Below are 15,076 nucleotides of genomic sequence, written 5' to 3'. Positions count from 1 at the left end.
TGTAAAATCTTTCAAACTATGCCAATAACATGTGGGAATAGTGTGGTGTAAAATTATGTCCCAATACATGTGTGAATCATAATGTAACACATGTATTGGGCCAAGCAGTGGAATGTGGTGAAACGGTTAAAAATTATGTCCCAATACATGTGTGAATCTAACCGGAATGGAGGTGTTGCTTAGTCCCGTGTGAATCTTATTACACACCTCCCCGTGTGAATCTTCTTATCTGTATGTAACCAGAATGGAATGTGTTTTTTAGCCTTGCTCTGCTGTTCACATGAATGTTTATATCTGGAAAAGAGTATATCAGCTGGAAAAGTCTCCAGTTCGGTGAGTCTGCTCCGGGGTTACGTTTAACCGCTCTACGAGAACTGACGGCTCCCAGTTCCGGTAATATGTAGAGTGAGTATAAGCCAGACCCGTTGGTTGTGGCGACGCTGCGGGGAATAAAATGCCCATATTCTAGCAGACTCGCCTCTTGGTCGTTTGTTCTGTGTCAGACTACTCTCCTACGAACCTGACCTTGAGAATTTTTTAAAACATTTGGCGTAGTCGAGCAGGGTCAATCGCAATTGAGGAGAGATTTTGATACAGAACAATGTTTTGGAAAAAGACTAAGAAACCAGAAGAACAAACTGTGGAGGTCCCGACCGTCCCGGGATGGCATGGATGTGGGCATGTACGTGGCAGTTTGTTTGAGAGAGGATCCCAGTCCTGCCGAAGAACCCCTTGCCTGGGGTACAGCGGAGGATGTGGGCATGTCCAAAAAGCTGAAGCGGAGTTAACAGAATTGAATGGGATTGAACTGAACTGAACTGAGTGGAACTGAAGTGAATCAAATTGAACGGAACAAAATGGAACTGAGCTAAATTGAATTGAAATGGACGGAACTGAATTGAACACAATTGAATTGAACTGAACAGACCTGAACTGAGCTGAATTGAACTACACTGAATTGACTGAACTGAAATTAACTGAAACGAATTGAACTGAATTAAGCATAATGTATCACATGTATTGGGCCAAGCAGTGGAATGTGGTGTAAAATTATGTCCCAATACATGTGTGAATCATAATGTAACACATGTATTGGGCCAAGCAGTGGAATGTGGTGAAACGGTTAAAAATTATGTCCCAATACATGTGTGAATCTAACCGGAATGGAGGTGTTGCTTAGTCCCGTGTGAATCTTATTACACACCTCCCCGTGTGAATCTTCTTATCTGTATGTAACCAGAATGGAATGTGTTTTTTAGCCTTGCTCTGCTGTTCACATGAATGTTTATATCTGGAAAAGAGTATATCAGCTGGAAAAGTCTCCAGTTCGGTGAGTCTGCTCCGGGGTTACGTTTAACCGCCGAGCGTGGGTTGTTGGCAACCGCTCTACGAGAACTGACGGCTCCCAGTTCCGGTAACATGTAGAGTGAGTATAAGCCAGACCCATTGGTTGTGGCGACGCTGCGGGGAATAAAATGCCCATATTCTAGCAGACTCGCCTCTTGGTCGTTTGTTCTGTGTCAGACTACTCTCCTACGAACCTGACCTTGAGAATTTTTTAAAACAAATAGTAGGGGAGATATCTGGTCAACTATATAATTAAAAGAGTTTGAAGTCCTTACCATCACTACCTACAGCTCTCGGTTACATGTAAAAGTGTGAATTGGACTTCTTGGTGGGCCAGCTGGTTCAATGGTCAATGTGGATCAGATTAGTGCCAAAAATGAGAGTTTTGATCTCAGTTCTAACTGAGGTGGATTCGGGTTTGCCTTGTTGTCCTATCCATGGTGGAGCTAGTGGCACCATTAGTTGGATCTGCCTTTGGGCAGAGAGGCTGAGAAGAACATTCTTTTCTACCTTTTCCATGTGAAGAATGTTGGAAGATATGAAGAGATGATACACTCCATGCTCTATGTCTGAATAGGAGTTTTATTCAGTGTTTTAAAATGTCTGCTGTCATACTTAACAGTTTACTTGCCTACAGTTTAGTTTTTCTTTCTCAGCCACCACACCCAGCCTCAAACAATCACACACAGAAAGCAGATACCAGACATATATAATCAAATACCAAATAATTAGATAGTTGAACACTGCAGAGTCCGTTGATGCTGAGGAGCTGGAAACAAACCGCCCATGATGAGACAATGACCTTACTTCAGTCTGGATAGAGACTGGGACTCTATGTAATATGGAGAATAGGCTAGATGGGAATTTTTCCATTTCTTGTAGCACTGCTCACTTTCATCATCCCCTTTTCCTTCCCCATTTTGTTCATTTTCCTCTTCATCCTCTCATGATGGTTGCAAGGTTTGTCCCTTTGAAATCATCTAATTCTGCAGGATAAAAACAGTAAATCTTGACATCTGCACTCTGAATACTGAGACAGTGGAGGCCTTTCCTGTTACAGAATACAGAAACAGTGAATTTACAGCATGGAGGAAACCATTTGACTCACAACATCTTTGTAAATTGGAAAAGAACTAGCCAGCCTAATCCCAGTTTTTCCAGCTTTTTGTCCATAGTTACCTAGGTTATAGCACTTCACATATATATCTAAATCCTTTTTTAAAATTTTAATGAGAGTTTTGGCTGCTACTAACCTTTCAGTCTTTGAAATCTAGACCCCTGGAAGCATCTGGGTGAAAAAATTCCTCACTGCTCACCTCCAATTATTCTGATAATTACTTTAAAGGACATAGGATCTTCCCATCCATAATACTGCAGCCCTTGACAATTTTATATACCTCAGTGAAATCTCCCCTTATGTGGTGGATTTCTGGCAGAGACCATGCAAACCAGACAATGGGTATGTAATCGTCCCCTACAGATGGGGGATATTCAAAAGCTTTCTCCTTCTGATTGGAAGAAGGCTGCATCGAGAAGCAGATGTAATGTCGACTTTTTGGAAAATGGTGACATGCCATCTACTTGATGATCAAAACAACAGCAAGATTGTCTGATTCTGCTACATCAGATATCACAACCTGAGATTTGTTTATGGCAATGGCTTATTGTCAACATCGACACAGTTATTGGCTGTGCTGTCTGTGACCTGTTCTTCGACTCCAATCTTGCAGAAACAGATGACATATGTCAATGATGACTTGCTTCTTGAAGCATAGCCTTCTCACACACTGCTGCTCTGTAGTGATGAGGCAAGGCATCCTGTTGTAAGATCCTGCATACTGTTTTATTTTAATCAAACTATTCAGACATGTTAGAACACACACCCAACTTGGGAGGGGAGCATGAAACCAGGCTTACTGCCTAAGAGGTAGGGATGCTGCCATAACACCATATCGTTTACAATCTTGGATCTGTGCTTGACATACTTTCTACTGCTGTCCTGCTGTTGTGGTAACCTCAGTGTTAATCCCATCACTGCTTCTATTTTCTCCAGATATCCTGCAGCCATTGAAATAGGAGAGCACAAATGCAACCAGAGGTTAGTTCTCCAGCAACTCAGTATGAAAGACTTTGCAATTTTATTGCACCAAACGCAACCAGCAACCAAAAAGTACTATTTGGAGATGTGTATTATTGGAGGCAGAGTGCTGATTCAGTTTGCTTCCTAATTCTAAGTGTCATGTATTTCTCTGGACATTCCAGCACAGTCTGGAGTCCAACCTGCAATTGGAGCCAAACATCGAGCAGCAATGAAATTCTGCATGACCCACATCAGACAATTATGCAATCCATCAGAAAAATCAACCCTGTATCTTATACAGGGAAAATAAAACACAAAATATTTGAAAGTAAAGAAAACACATGCCTATGAGCACAATAGGATTAGTTTGGAATTGTTCTAGCAAATTACTGCCAAAGACACAAATGGGCTGCATTTCCTCCTTCTATGCTGTAAATTGCTCTGTCTGCAATCTGCAAATACACACATTAGCTAGGTGCACAAATGAATAACAATTCTTCTGATCCGGTAATAGGAAGGAAAGAGAGAATGTTGGGAAGTTGAAAAAAAAATCACCTTTAGAAAATCTTCAGTTACATATCTGTCTTCTTGCAGCTGAAGTGAAGGCTACTATCACGTTCTTTTACACTCACTGAGATGGTTTGCCATTTTTATGGGCCACCTGATTTGAAGGTGAACTTTTTACTGTGAATATTGAAGAGATGACAAACAATGGTCAGTGAATGGATTTATCTCAATGCATCTGTCAGCAGGAATTATTTCTCATGACTAGGAGATTATTCTGAAGAGCATAAGAGATGGTGGGGGAGAGGTGGTTATAACTTCATGATCTATATTGCACAATCCATGATTTTGAAGGGTGTAATTCATTTGTAAAACATTAAAATTAATTTTCAGCATTCATCACTTCTAGGAAGAATTCTTGCACTTTCTTGACTGATAAAATCATTGAACAATTTGTTTCGTATCAACTGCAAAGTTAACTGAAAGGCTCTTCATTTAGTATATACACTAGCTATAATTATTGTCTTTTAAATTTGGATTCGAACCAAGTGAAGGTAAAACCTCAAATAAAGTCATAGAGTCATAGAGATGTACAGCATGGAAACAGACCCTTCAGTCCAACTCGTCCATGCCGACCAGATATCCCAAACCAATCTAGTCCAATCAATCTCTTCAGTGCTGAAGAATTATAGCAAATTAGTATTGCGGGCATTGTTCCTGTATTGCTAGCAAACTGAAGGCACCGAACATGGCCTCAATTTTGCAAAGTAAGCCTTAAAATGGCTCTTCCGTATATGCAAGTTGGATACTAATCCATGTTTCAGGCATGCGCTTTCGATACCTGCAGAGAATCCCTGACCAATATGGCAGGTGGTAAATTTCCAACACTGAATATGGGCACATGTACCCCTTGTCCTCTTGAACCCACATGCATCTATTTAATGCCTGTAAAATGATGCAGCTGTATTCTCCAAGGTACTGTTTGCATACACTGGGACAGTGATGCCATACAATATTGTTCTTTCAATCATTGGTTGGTATGCTGGTAGAAGGTGCAGTTTGAAAGCAATGCCTTTGATATGTAATAGCCTCCAACAATAGAACTGGCACTATCGAGGAAAGCCAACATCTTTTCTTCAAAAAGACGCGATTGTCAACAACTCATGGGAAGTTAAATCTTATAACTGGATTCATTAATCACAAATACTTAATCACAAACCAAAGAGGAGCAGGTCTGGTGAATTGGCCATGCTAAATTGCTCATAGTGTTAGGTGCGTGAGTCAGGGTTAAATATAGGGTAGGGGGAATGGGTCTGGGTGGGTTACTCTTCGGAGGATCAGTAAGGACTTGTTGTGCCAAATGGCCTGTTTCCATATTGCAGGGAATCTAATCTAGTCTAATCTAATGTAACTAGTACACTTCAGGGTAATTTTAATGTCAGGAGTTCAATTGAAAAATAAAATCAGGTATGGTGCAAAATGAATTACAAATTTGACATTTCCTGTCTGGAAATGAAAGTTAAAATTATAACGAATTCTTCTCAATATTTGAAAACTTAGGGACAAGGATCAAAAATATAAGGGTGAAATTTTTCAGTAAGTTACAAGAACCCATCTGATTTATTATTAACCTTCAAGTAAGAGAATTTGCCTCCCTACCCAAATCCAGCCCAAAGTGAAAGAGAAAGAATTGCAGATGTTGGAAATCAGAAACAACTTCAGATATTGTTGGAAAAGCTCAACAGGCTTGGCAGCATCTGTGGAGAGAAATCAGTTAACGTTTTGGGTCCAGCCTACAGGGGACTCAGTTTTACACTTTGTGGTTGACTTTTAATGCCTTCCAAAGTCTCACCCATACCAGGGCACCACACAACATTAATATCTTCTTCCCTAGCTTCCTCTTTAATGCATTTATGTTATTTGACTTAAAAAGTTCTTGTGGTAACATGCTATACGTTCTTTTTTTTGTATGAAGAAATTTCTCTAGAATTTGCCATGTGACTATCTTGCACTTCTGGCTTCTACTTCATTTTTAAAGTGGAAACTTTGGACTCTGGCAAGTAATTTTGGAAGACCGGTTGAGAGGTCAAATGAGGCCCTTCTTGACATTGAGATCAAAAAGTCACATTGTCCTGGATGTCAAAATGAAAGTCTCATTGGTGACCAGTGAGGGGCCTATTAAACAGGGATTACTGTTCTGTGCATCCTCATTACTACATCATCTTGCCTCATCGATATCCAGACTTTCATTCTCCCACTCACTCATAGAATCTAGACTCTCAAAATTCCCAACAAGAAAGTCTGAGCAGGTACCTGGAGACTCCAGCTCACCGCTTGCTCCTCCAGAACTTTGACTTTGATGCCAGCACCAACATCTCAAGGCATACTCTAGAGGCAATCACTACTCACAGCCCATGTCCACAGAGGTTGACATCCACCATGTTTTAGTCTCATCATATCATCAGGGCACATCTCCAATCTACTTATAAGATGGTTCTGAACTTTGGAGTGCACAGATACCTAACATTACAGTGCTGCAACAAGGACATATAGTCTGCAGCGGTAGGCACAACAACTGAAGAGCTATGTCTTCAAGCTGCTCCACCCTCCTCTCCCTATCACCTTTACCCCCACCCCTATCCATCTATTGTACTTTCAGCTACCTTCTCCCAAGCCCCAGCCCCACCCCCCTCCCATTTATCTCTCCAACCCGAGGCTCCCAGCCTCATTCCTGATGAAGGACTCCGGCCCAAAAAGTCGATTTTCCTGCTCCTCGGATGCTGCCTGACCTGCTGTGCTTTTCCAGCAACACACTCTCAACTCTGATTTCCAGCCATCTGCAGACCTCACTGTCTCCACAACAACTCAGGGATTGAGCCAGGCTGCAGCTCGGAGCCCCTTGTTCCCTCTCTTCGCGCACACAACACCCTTCCTTTCCATTTCCTCACTTTGTCTTTTTGCATGGTGGCCCCTCAGCCTGCCCTTAAGAGCTCACAGTACGTTTGTGTTGCCTTACTGTTTAGTACAGGCAAAAGGCCTGACAAATGGGCTTGCTTGTCAGATAAATGGGTTGAACATGTTGCTGAATGGCACCCTACCATGACAAACTCACACCTGCAGCATACATGGCAAACACACTCTGTGAGCATCAACAAATTGACAAATAACATTCTCCCTATGACTAATGTTAAGCTAGCTGGCCTGTAGTATCCTGTCTTGTGTCACCCTCTTTTTTTGAGTAAAGGAGCTACATTCATTATTTTCCAATCTAATTAGAGAATTTTGGGAAGCTGAAAACTTTAAGTATCTCATGAGCCATTATGTTTAAGGCTGAAGTCCATCAGATCTGAGAATTTGGTCTAAATAAGGTTTTACATGTATTTAGCATAACCTTTAAAAATCTTTTGTAAATGAACAACCTTGCCCAGTGTGATTTTTTAAATGTCCATACTAACCTATTGCAACTTTTAGCTATTTGTTCATCTTTACCTTCCATCTCTTTACTCATTCATCTCACTTAGCTTCTTTTATCCAAATAATATGAGATCTTTCTGTTGTTCCTTCTAATATTCATTTGACAATAACACACCCATTCTACAACTTTATTTTCTCATCATCTTTCTTTGCATTAACTATTCCCATAATTTGATGTTAATCACAAATTGATAATATTTTATTGATTCCTAAGTCCAAACTATTGATGTAAACATGTAAATTGAGAACAACAGTGATCCTATTACTGACCCCTGTTAAACATCACCTAATGCCTTTTGCCAATCTCAGAACTGAGTTCCTCCTCATTCATTATTTTTAAACATGTTTGTCATCCACTTTTCCATCTGTATCTCTGGTTCTATGTGCTCTGAACTTCATCCATATTTTATTGAGTGGGATCTTATCAGAGTCTTCTTAAAGATCCATCCAGATTACACATAATATATGGCTTTATCTAGTTTTGCTTATACTACTTCAAAGAATTCTCTATGCTTCATCAAATATAGTCTTCCCTTTTAAATCTGCTTTGACCTTCCTTGATTATTGTTTAGATTTTAGCTAAAGGGATCACTTTAGCTGTCTGCTAGTTCCCTGTTCTCTAAGTTTGGTTAGCTTATTTCCCTTCATCATCAACATTATCATTATTGTTATCTTATCTTGCTTTGCTAACATTATCTCTCTTCCTTCTATTTAAAATTGAGTGGATGGAAGCTTTGACCTTTTAAGGCATGAAAGGAGATCCCTAGAACAGAGAGAGACATAGGGTACTGGGAATTTTAGCAGTTTCCTTAAGGGCATTTAGCCTTGGATCTTTGGGTGAACTCCAAAGAGGACTTTGGGAAATGAAACAACTCAGAGTTGCTAAGCAGAGGCCGATATCCAAGTTGGCACCCGTGACGATGGCCTCAACTGGGACCTTGGGTTCATGTCACAGTACAGGTGACCCCACCACACTATATACTCTCACACACAAGAACACTTACACACATACTTTAACACAGACCCTCTCTCATACACATGCTCCTTCCCTCTCTCTCTCTCACATACACACACACTCACTCACACTCAGACACACACACATTCACTCAAGTGCAAACCCTGTCAGAGGCATATACTCCATCACACTCACGCTCCCACTCTATCAAACACGCACACACACACTCCCACATGCACACACACACTCACGCACACACACACAGACACACACACTCTCTCTCACTCTTACTCGATCACACACACACACATGTACACACATATATAAGTCTAAAGGATCAATTTATATTTGCAGATTTGAATTTACAGATTCTTTCTATTTTGTTCAAAAGTAGTCTGTCAATGTGATATTTTATAAATTCCTAATTTGGAAATAAAACCAGACTGACTCCAGATTGGGTTGCAGACACCTTTAATGCATTGTTAGAGCTGAGATGTCAGCTTTTTTAAAAAACTGATAAAACCTTAAGTTATCTTGGGGCTGTGACTGGAAAGAATTTCAGGGATTTACATAATAATAAAGCAAAACCTGCATCCCCATTTTTAACGATTAAAGATTTAACACCCATTTAGGCTTGTCTAATGTATCGCATCAGTTGTATGACACTTTGATCTTTTACTCTAAATTCTGTATCCTATATATCCTGGGTCAAAAAGTGTGGCACTGGAAAAGCACAGGAAGGAAACTGCAGGGCATGGGCACAATTGAAATGTGGAGCTTATTCAAGGAACAGCTACTGCAGGTCCTTGATAAGTATGTACTTGTCAGACATGGAGGAGGTTGTCAAGTGTGGGAGTCATGGTTTACTAAGGAAGTTGAATCTCTTGTCAAGAGGAAGAAGAAAGCTTATGTTGGAATGGGATGTGAAGGCTAAGTTAGCCAGGAAAGACCTAAAGACAGAGCTAAGGAGAGCTAGGACGGGACAAGAGAAGTCGTTGACGGATAGGATCAAGGAAAAACCTAAGGATTTCAATAGGCATATCAGGAGTAAAAGAATGACTAGAGTAAGATTGGGGCCAATCAAGGGTAATAGTGGGAAGTTGTGCATGGAGTCAGAGGAGATGGGAAATGCTAAATGAATATTTTTAGTCAGTATTCACACTAGAAAAAGATAATGTTGTTGAGGAGAATACTGAGATACAGGCTACTAGACTAGGTAGGATTGAGGTTCACAAGGAGTAGGTGTTAGCAACTTTGGAAAGTGAAAAAATAGATAAGTCCCTTGGGCTGGATGGGATTTTTCCTAGGATTCTCTGGGAGGCAAGGGAGGAGATTGCCGAGTGTTTGGCTTTGATCTTTATGTCATCATTGTCTACAGGAATAGTACCAGAAGACTGGAGGACAGCAAATGTTGTTCACTTATTCAAGAAGGGGAGTAGAGACAACCCTAGTAATTATAGACCAATCAGCCTTACTTTGGTTGTGGGTAAAGTGTTAGAAAAGGTTATAAAAGATAGGATTTATAATCACCTAGAGAGAAATAAGTTGATTAGCGATAGTCAACACGGTTTTGTGAGGGGTAGGTCATGCCTCACAAACCTTATTGAGTTCTTTGAGAAGGCGACCAAACAGGTGGGTGACAGTAAAGCAGTTAATCTGGTGTATATGGATTTCAGTGCGATGTTTGATAAGGTTCCCCACAGTAGGCTATAGCACAATGTATAGAGGCATGGGATTGAGGGTGATTTAACAGTTTTGCTCAGAAATTGGCTAGCTGAAAGAAGATAGAGGGTGGTGGTTGATGGGAAACGTTTATCCTAGAGTTACTAGTGGTGTACCGCGAGGATCTGTTTTGGGTCCACTGCTGTTTGTCATTTTTATAAATGACCTGGATGAGGGTGGAGAAGGATCGATTAGTAAATTTGTGGATGACACTAAAATTGGTAGAGTTGTGGATAGTGCAGAAGAATGTTGTAGGTTACAGAGGCACATAGATAAGCTGCAGAGCTGTGCTGAGAGGTCGCAAATGGAATTTAATTTGGAAAAGTGTGAGGTGATTCACTTTGGAAGGAGCAACAGGAATGTAGAGTACTGGACTAATAGTAAGATTCTTGGTAGTGTAGATGTGTAGACTCAGTATCCATGTATGTAGATCCCTGAAAGTTGCCACCCAGGTTGATAAAGTTGTTAAGAAGGCATACGAGGTGTGTAGCTTTTACTAGTAGAGGGATTAAGTTTTGGAACCATGAGGTCCTGCTGCAGCTGTACAAAGCTCTGGTGTGGCTGCATACATTTTTGGTCACTGCATTATAGGAAGGATGTGGAAGGATTTGGAAAGGGTTCAGAGGAGATTACTGGGATTTTGCCTGGTATGGAGGGAAGGTCTTACGAAGAAAGGCTGAGGGACTTGAGGCTGTTTTACTGGAGAGAAGAAGGTTGAGAGGTGACTTAATTGAGACTTAGAAGATAATCGGAGGATTAGATAGGGTGGACAGGTTTTCCTCAGATGGTGATAGCTAGCACAAGGGGACATAGTTTTAAATTGAGGAGTGATAGATATAGGACAGATGTCAGAGGTAGTTTCTTTACTTAGAGAATAACATGGGCGTGGAATGCACTGCCTGCAACAGTAGTAGACTCACAAACTTTAAGGGCATTTAAATGGTCACTGGATAGGCATATGCTTGAAAATGAAATAGTGTAGGATAGATGGGCTTCAGATTGGTTTCACAGGTCAGCGCAACATTGAAGGCCAATGGGCCTGTACTGCGCTGTAATGTTCTGTGTTCTAAGTTCTAAGATGGACAGGTAGGACAGTGCTGAGTTGGAGCATGGGATCTGGATGAGGTGGGGGTAAGGGAGATGAGGAAACTGGTGAAATTACGTTGGAGGGTCCTGAGGCAGAAGATGAAGTGTTCTTCCCCCAGTCATCGGGTGGCTAGGATTTGGCAGTGGAGGAGGCCCAAGACTTTCATATCCTTGGCGGACTGGGAGGGGAATTTGAAGTGATTTGCCACAGGGCGTTAGGGTTGTTTAGTGCGTGTGTCCCAGAGATCTTCTCTAAAACATTCCACAATTTGGCATCTTGTCTCCCCAATATAGAGGAGACCACATTGAGAGCAACGGATACAGTAGATGAGGTGTTTGGAGGTGCAGGGAAAAATGTCTCTCTCACTGCACCCCACCAGTCATCTCCTCTGCCCTGAAGGTCATCAGCCACTTTCCACTCCGACCTATCACCAACACCCCCCACCTTCATCCACCAAATGCATTCCTAGCTACCTTCCCCTCAGCCTCACCCACCTCCCAGTTATCTCTCAGTCCCCTAGGGACCTCCATCCCCCACCCCACCCAACATTCCTGATGAAGAACTTATGCTCGAAATGTCGACTCTCCTACTCCTTGGATGCTGCTTGACTGGCTGTGCTTTTCCACCACCACACTTTCTGATCTCCAGCATCTGCAGTCCTCACTTTGTCCTATATATCCTGCCCCACTAGCTACCTGCTGAAGGATCAGCACTCTGAAAGCCTGTACTTTCAAATAAGCCTGTTGGACTATAACCTGGTGGTGTGTCATTTTTAATTCTGTCCACCCCAGTCCAACACCGGCACCTCCACATTATACCTTTCAGATTTATGACAGGAAACCAGCAGGAACTCTGACCACTTGGCTTTCTGGAGTTCAGCATGTCTGATTGAATTTTTTAAAATTTGAGATCCACTGTGCAATGACTTTTTGTGACAAGGTGGATCCATTTAATCTAAGGTTTGGTCTTAAAATTATGATACTACTCATTTGTTTCTGACAGTAGGTCAATATTCTCTTCTTGATACACCAAGATGACATTGAATTTACCCTGAATACTTTTCTGATTTTGAAGAGTAGTATGGAATAGAATGATTTCCAGCTTTAGAACTGTACCAAAGATCAATTCAATGATATGTTCAGCTGTGTCTTTTTGCACTGATGGATGACTAGTTGGAGACAAATGGCAAGATTCAATTGATACTGGAGGATTTGTTCCTTCCTGTGTCATCTGGAGAGTGCAGTGTAGCCTTAACACTTCAATGCAACACAAAACTCAGTCTGAGGAGTTTATAAAACAGTTGTCTACAGCTAACATTTATTTAAGAGTTTTGTAAAGAAGTGCTTTCATTCATTCAAACAATTTCACTAATGCCAAGGAATTTGTTCTGCCAGGAGTTTGACGTTATCTTGCACAAAGCTAATCTTCAGATCAAAAGAAACATTGCCTGCACTCTCACGTCAGAATGTATGCGGAGTGACCCAGTGCAATGTCAAATGGAATTTTAAGTAGGCAAAGTTTAATTAAGAGGGTAAAATTTGTTGAACTTGTTGCTTTATTTCACTACAGGCTAGGAAAATAATATTTTATCTCAAAGATATTGCTTAACTCTATTGTGGTTTTACCTAATTCTAGTTGATCTCATGGGTAAATGTATTTCTGTTTGCAAATAATCATTCAAGGTCTTGTTCAGAATGTTCTAATGAACGATGTTTATTTTTCAATGCATGTATAAATAAGACCTTGAGTCTTTAACACAAGCGACCTCATTGTCATTCGCTGCAGTCAACTTCCTTACATTAATATTCATTCCAGTGCTCTACACAGCATTTACTAAGGAATGAACACTGTTTTTCTCTTGTATTAAACACCTCTTTCAGTGCGACGGGAAAGGGTATTGCCAATTAGGCATGCCACAACAATTCAGCACTCAGTCCAGACATAGGGGAGTTAAAGCAAGATAAATCCACTCTTTTTCCGGCAGATTTGAAACAAATTCAAAAGATTTTTGTTTCTTGCTCGCATATTTTGGTCACGAATGGTTAATTTAAATTCATAAAGGTCATAAGTTATTTAGAAACTTCATATCTGCGGTGACGCTTCTATTTTATCCAATTGACACAACCGACGTGGTTTTCTTTCTCGATAATACCTTGAACCTTAATTTCAGCCTAAACAACTTCATTTTATAAAAAAGTTTTGCTTTACCTTTATACTCAATCATACTTTGTTACATTAACTGTAGCACCGTTTGAAGGTCTCAATACTTGATGAACAAAACATTGTTTAGCTTCTTTAGCTCTGTCCATTGCTTGCTCTAAACTGTCTTCTTTAGCCAAGAGGGAAACATTGCTTAATGGTGGATTAGACTACGGCCTTTGGCATCATTGTTCTGTATCTAGAGGATAGGAGGTTTGCACAGTAGAGAAACAAACCAACTGTTCTATTGCTCCCTTCCAAATAAAAGCATAATGTTTAAATTGTCCTGTGACAAGGTCCTTGATCAGTCAGACAAACTGATAGAGCAGACGAATAAAGCTGCACTTAGTGGTACTAGGCAGGCTTAAATGATTTACAGCCAAGGGATTTTAAGCTACAATTGTTTACTCACTGAAAAAAAACAGTAATCTTACTTTAATAATATCAAACTTTTTGCCAAAGTATTTTCTATCTCTAAGTGACTGTGCTACTAATGACTGAATTCTTCCTGTTTTGTTAGTTTTACTGTTTCCAAAGTTACATATATAGGGATTTCTTTTGAAAGTAAAAGTGGTAAAATGGAAGTAACTATTTTAATCTAAAAGATCTTGATTGTTTAAACCTATTTGAAATTTATCAAAAAGGGAATGATCATGTTGGGAAATGGAATGTTTTCCCATTTCAGACACACAGTTTTGGAAACCAAACCTTTCTAGTTCTGGTGTAGTACAGGGCAGCCTCAGTGCAATTTGCAATATAGCATTGCCAACATTAATTAGTTTGTTACAAAAACACCATATCTTATTCACAGGTCAGCAATGCAGCTGTCTCAGGGTAATAGCTAGTACTGGTGTTCCAAGTGTGGTGTGTGTACAAAATGCCTAATTTGTAAGGTTGACATGGTAACCATGTAAAAATCTGTAAGCCACATAAACCACTTGATATATATGGCTATATTGTACTCTTTTCCAAATCTTGGCACAAGCATTTACCAGATTTAAATGAAACTTTAAAAAATGTATTCATAATACAGTAAACACTAATATAAACCTCTAGTTCACGTGTAACAACAGGAAATAAAACTGAAAACAGTTTTATTGGGCCAATCAGCATCATGTGAAAGAGAACAGATAAATTAGTGGGTTAGATTTTAAACTTGGGCCAACACATATAAATTGTTCGTAGCAGCCTTAAAATGCCTTGTTAACTTACAGCAGCACTCTGAACAACACTGGCTGCATAGGGGCCTACTTATCAGGCTGTAAATTTTCTTTAATATGTAAGTTACAACATTTTGATATATTCTGAATGATATTTAGGACAGTATTTGATGGAGTGTGAACTAGGAATTTTCTACTTGTTTTCTCTCAGTGGTCCAGCCACAGAGAAAACTAAAAGTAAGCTTTATTCATTCCTGTATGTCCAGAGGAGGGGTACTTCTATAGGCTGCACAAAAATGAATCTGCCTTATTGTCGCTACATCCCTTCCAAAAGTAGTCATCCCCTCTTTAACATCAATTCTGGGCTTCTTTTCCATCCACAGTCATAGACTCATAGAGATGTATGGCATGGAAACAGATCCTTCAGTCCAACCAGATATCCCAACCCAATCTAGTCCCACCTGCCAGCACCTGGCGCATATCCCTCCAAACCCTTCCTATTCATATACCCAATCAAATGCCTCTTAAATGTTGCAATTGTACCAGCC

The 15,076-nt window shown here is 40.3% G+C and overlaps 1 long non-coding RNA gene across 1 annotated transcript; it reads right to left on the bottom strand.

Moving 5' to 3' along the window:
- Window positions 1-1,917: 1,917 nt before the first annotated feature.
- On the bottom strand, window positions 1,918-13,544 carry LOC122560963 (uncharacterized). The gene is made up of 3 exons (XR_006314864.2): window positions 13,378-13,544; window positions 3,983-4,111; window positions 1,918-2,333 (listed from the first exon to the last, which is right to left on the bottom strand). It is a non-coding gene; the product is annotated as an uncharacterized LOC122560963 (long non-coding RNA).
- Between the last annotated feature and the right edge of the window lie 1,532 nt (window positions 13,545-15,076).

This window comes from Chiloscyllium plagiosum, unplaced genomic scaffold, assembly GCF_037043375.1.
Source record: "Chiloscyllium plagiosum isolate Xiang-an unplaced genomic scaffold, Cpla_swu_hap1 HiC_scaffold_22, whole genome shotgun sequence".
Classification (NCBI taxonomy): domain Eukaryota; kingdom Metazoa; phylum Chordata; class Chondrichthyes; order Orectolobiformes; family Hemiscylliidae; genus Chiloscyllium; species Chiloscyllium plagiosum.
The sequence above is the reverse complement of the archived record's forward strand: the minus strand, read 5'-3'. Positions and strand labels throughout refer to the sequence as shown.